The following is a 4,537-nucleotide window of genomic DNA, read 5'->3' on the forward strand; positions in this document are numbered from 1 at the left end:
TTCTATACCAATGCCTATTTTGAGCTGCATTATGATGCGTATACCAATGCCTGTATCAGTGATAAAACCTGCAAAAAACATTTTGGGCAGAGAGGGCTGGGAATTGATCCTGCATGTACTACAGCAATAGGAAACAACCTCTCTGCCCAAAGAAAGAGTGCACAAGCAACCGCACTCCACCTATAGTTTGACACTGATGAGCGAGTGAGTACAGATTAGCAAAATTGGAAGCATAAAAAGACCACAAAATCAAAAACTTAAACATGACAAATTTCCAAAATCATAACCGTAACGTCAACTCCCAAACCATAGGCACAAGGGCATGAAGATTTTCTAGCCATAATTAAAACATGACTTGAAAGCCGCAAAACCATAAACATAACCCACTTGCCATACCATAACCATAGCCATAACCTGCTTGTCATACTATAACCATAGCCTGCTTTCATACCATTACCATAACAGCCATACCATCATTGCAAAACTATAACCATAAATTGAATGCCAAACCATAACCATAACATGATTGCCAAACCGTATTTGAAAAACCATAAACATAGTTTGTTTGCCATACCACCATAACTATAACCATAACCTGCTTGTCATACCATAACCATAACCTGCTTGTCATACGATAACCATAACAACCATACCATCATTGCAAAACCATAACCAAAACATGATTGCCATACCATCATTGCAAAACCATAACCATAACTTGATTGCCAAACCCTATCCATAACATGATCGCCATACCATCATTGCAAAACCATAACGATAACTTGATTGCCAAACCATAACCATAACCTTTGTGCCATACCATAATTATACCATGATTTCCATACCATAATTGCAAAGCCATAACCATAACCTCATTGTCATACCATAATTGTAAACATAAACGGAATGAAAAATTATAAACATAAGCGTGAAATTGTACATGTATACAATAAATGAGTAAATTGTATCAAGAAGGCCACAACTACCAAAAAAACATACATGGAGGATGTCACTCTCATGGTATTGCCTCCTAGTCAACGGACTCTCCCTCCTCCTACAGCTTGGTCAAAAGGGCCACAAGTCCATGCTTGTACCCATATTTTTCCTCTCTCGGCATTGTTAGGAAGTTTTTGGAAGAAGTGATTGCCCATATGTACATATACATGCATGGTACAGTGCATCGAATAAAGGATTGCTGATTTCCAGAGCTAGGTGGCTATGTGGGTCCCACATGTGTACAGGTAGCACAACATGTACATAGTACATCGATTTTCATCATCATCAGTATTAGGGTGTTTTTCTATAAAAATGAGTAGTTGGTAGAGCGTACAACTTCTCAAGGAATCTATTAGCGGGCCGAAGCCATGAGGTAAGCAGGTGCGTCAAGTGGCATCCAATGTTGTCAGGAGGACGATGGGATAAGACTTGTACGTAGATAAGTGAAATTAGAGAAAATTTGGACTCACAAAGGGGCCTTTTAAGGAGTTTGACTTCCTCTCTCATATCCAAAAGTAGCGTGCGGTAAAATGTTTGCAAATCTATTCTAAACTTGGCTGAGATTTGGCAGTTAGAATCTACTCTTTAAGTCTTTCTATTGATATATAGCACGCCACGAGATTCCTCATATTTTCAAAGATTCTATTTTTTATTCTCTAGATTTTAGATGGTGTTGTCACATCACAAGAGAATCAAAAATAGAATCTTTCAAAATATGAGGAATCTCATGGGAATGCTACATATCAATAGAACGAGCTTGAAGAGTAGATTCTAACTATCAAATCTCCGCTAAGTTTAGAGTTGATTTGCAAAATAAATTTACCGCACGTCCATTTTAGACATGAGAGAGGAAGTCAAACTCCTTATAAGGCCCCTTTGTGAGTTCAAATTTTCTCTAATGGGACACAACGGGAGTGTTTTCTTGTGATGAGTTATGCAGAAAGGTCATCATGAGGAATATATTTGGGGCCACTTCACGTGATTGCGGGATGAATTTTTGGGAAAAGTTGAGCGTTGGGTGTGCGGATGGATTCAGAAAGGTAACAAAAACGCATTGCGTGGCCATTTTTTGGTTAGTTCGGGATTCGTTTGAGGTCAATCAAAAGGCCAAAGGTTCCGAAGGTATAAAGGTAAGTGTGGACACTAAAAACTTGCAAAAAAAACCAAACAAACGTGGAGAGAAGAGGATGAACAACTGTAACTCAATTTTTTGTTATATTTGGAGCCTGTTTTGACCATAAACTGCTCATCTGAGCTCGGATTTGAGCACTTTGATATTGTAGACTGGGGTTTTTAGCCGTTCCAGAGGTAATGATGCTATTCATTTTTATAAATTCCTCAAATTTTTCCTTCTATTTTGGCTGTTTAAGTTTCTCCTGTGAGTGAAGCCTCTTCTCGAATTTGTGTTTGTATCTGAAATATTTCATCCATATGGTGTGAGCTACTTGCCCCATTGGTGTCGTTCTAAGCTCAATTGTATCTAAGAATAAAAAATATTCCTCCTTTGATCTCATTTGTGTGTGTGTGTGTGTGTGTGTGTGTGTGTGTGTGTGTGTGTGTGTCTGTGTAGAGTGGGTAAATGGATAGTCTCTCTATTGTCACTCCATCTGTGTGTTCTAGGAGGGTTGTATAAGCCGAGTGGTGCCCCAGAGTGTGTGTGTCTGTGTATTATCACAAGAGTGTGTGTCGGGTGATTATAGAGGTGTTGTTTGTTTTTCCATCCTGCTCGCATTCTTTTGGTGCCTCCACTGAGGATCTTCTTCGAGTACCTTCAGCTTCGGCATTACAAGTTACAGTTAGAGGTTATAGGTTATAAGTACAGGTGCAGATTATTCACACAGGTACAGGTAGTTGGAGTAGAGTGATATACTTGCAAGTGGAAGTCACTTGTAGTTGTCGTGGGTATGCATCATTTAGCGCCTGTTTGAGCGCATTGTCTTGTATTGTAGTTACTTGTGGATACTACTATTGTACGCCTTTGTGGAGCCATACTTGGTTTTATTTGGCAGTTCTATCTATTTTTGAGACTTAGTATAGAAGATACTCATTTCTGAGACTTGACTGTATGATATTTGCATAAACCTTCATGAGAGGGTTGTGGTGAGGTTTTCTTGAGCTAGGGGGTTTCTCAAGTGTGAGATCCTTTTGGCGATATAGGCGGCTGGAGCACCCTTTTTGTGACATCATCATAGGCTATGTACTAGTGATTCCTACTTGATGTTGGGGTACCATTGTTGGTAGGTTATGCATACATATACAGTTGATATTTTGGGTTTTCACTGATCTAGTTTTATTAGAACTCTACCAAAATTTTCTCAAGTTGTGATGGCTAGTTTTTTGGTCTTTTGAGCCATTTACGTTGTTATGCTGCTGAAATTCTAGATACATCAGAGGGTAATTAGTCAAGTATGCTTTCTTGGATGGCTTTTAATGGATAATCCTGACGAACCTCAGTTCACTCCTTTTCATTTTTCATAAAGTATCCATATAAATGCTCACGTGGACAAGAATATTTTTTACAACATTGCATAATTGTTATGTTTGGGACAAGAAGATTAAGAGAGATACTGGAATCTCCTTTGTCTGTTGTTATTTCGATGATTAACTATGAAAATCATTTTGATGTGCATGTGTTCATCCTTTTCTAAAACCTTGAGCTCCATTGAAGTTTATGGAGATTGGCACATATACCGGCACTGGTACAAGCGTCGGTATACGTGCCGATCTAGACATCAATATACATGCCAGAAGTGCACTGGTATACACATTGGAAGATTGAAAATTATTATTTAAATTTGATCTCCCTCTAGATTTACTTACACATATATCGACGCCCGCCATTGACGTCGGTAAAGTAACGTCAAAATTTAAGCGATCTCTTGTAGTGTTTGCAAAGAAATTTTCAAAGAAACACGCTTTGTTGGATATGCGGCTTACTGAGGAATATTGGAACTAATTGTGGCCTAGGTTGACTAGTCATTTTTGGAGGACTTTCTAGAAATGTTTGGGGAGAAACAACGCAATATGAGTACTACCACTCATCCAAAGATGGATGGGCAACTTGCTAGTATTAATATAGTGCTAGAGGATATGCTAAGAGCATACTATTACCATATACATGTGGTAGTGATGTGTGTGAACACACTTAGGACTGTCGGGGCATTTTTTCCCTCACTATGAGGTTTTCCTCCCCGTGCATTGTATATACGCCCATCACTCTAGGGGTTACTGATCTTCCCATTTCACACTAAGTAATACACTACTCTGTGTTGTGTGTCTTGATCTTACTTTGTCTTCTCCAAGCCGTGGGTGTTTTCTTGCAACCCTAATTCCAACCATTGGTACTACAACATGCTGCATCCTTTCGGGTTTAGTTGCCAGCAGCTACAACACATGCATGTTCACTTTCACCATTTTGTTGTGATCTTTGGCAAGCGTTTGCAGGTCTGCTCAGACTTTTTATTGGGGCTCATTATGGCCTTTGTTACCACTATAGGAAGTATTGCAAAGGCTATTTTGTCATTTTGTGCAAAAAATTTGT

The sequence above is a fragment of the Adiantum capillus-veneris genome, chromosome 28 (genome assembly GCF_014529385.1).
Source record: "Adiantum capillus-veneris isolate H3 chromosome 28, ASM1452938v2, whole genome shotgun sequence".
Classification (NCBI taxonomy): Eukaryota; Viridiplantae; Streptophyta; class Polypodiopsida; order Polypodiales; family Pteridaceae; genus Adiantum; species Adiantum capillus-veneris.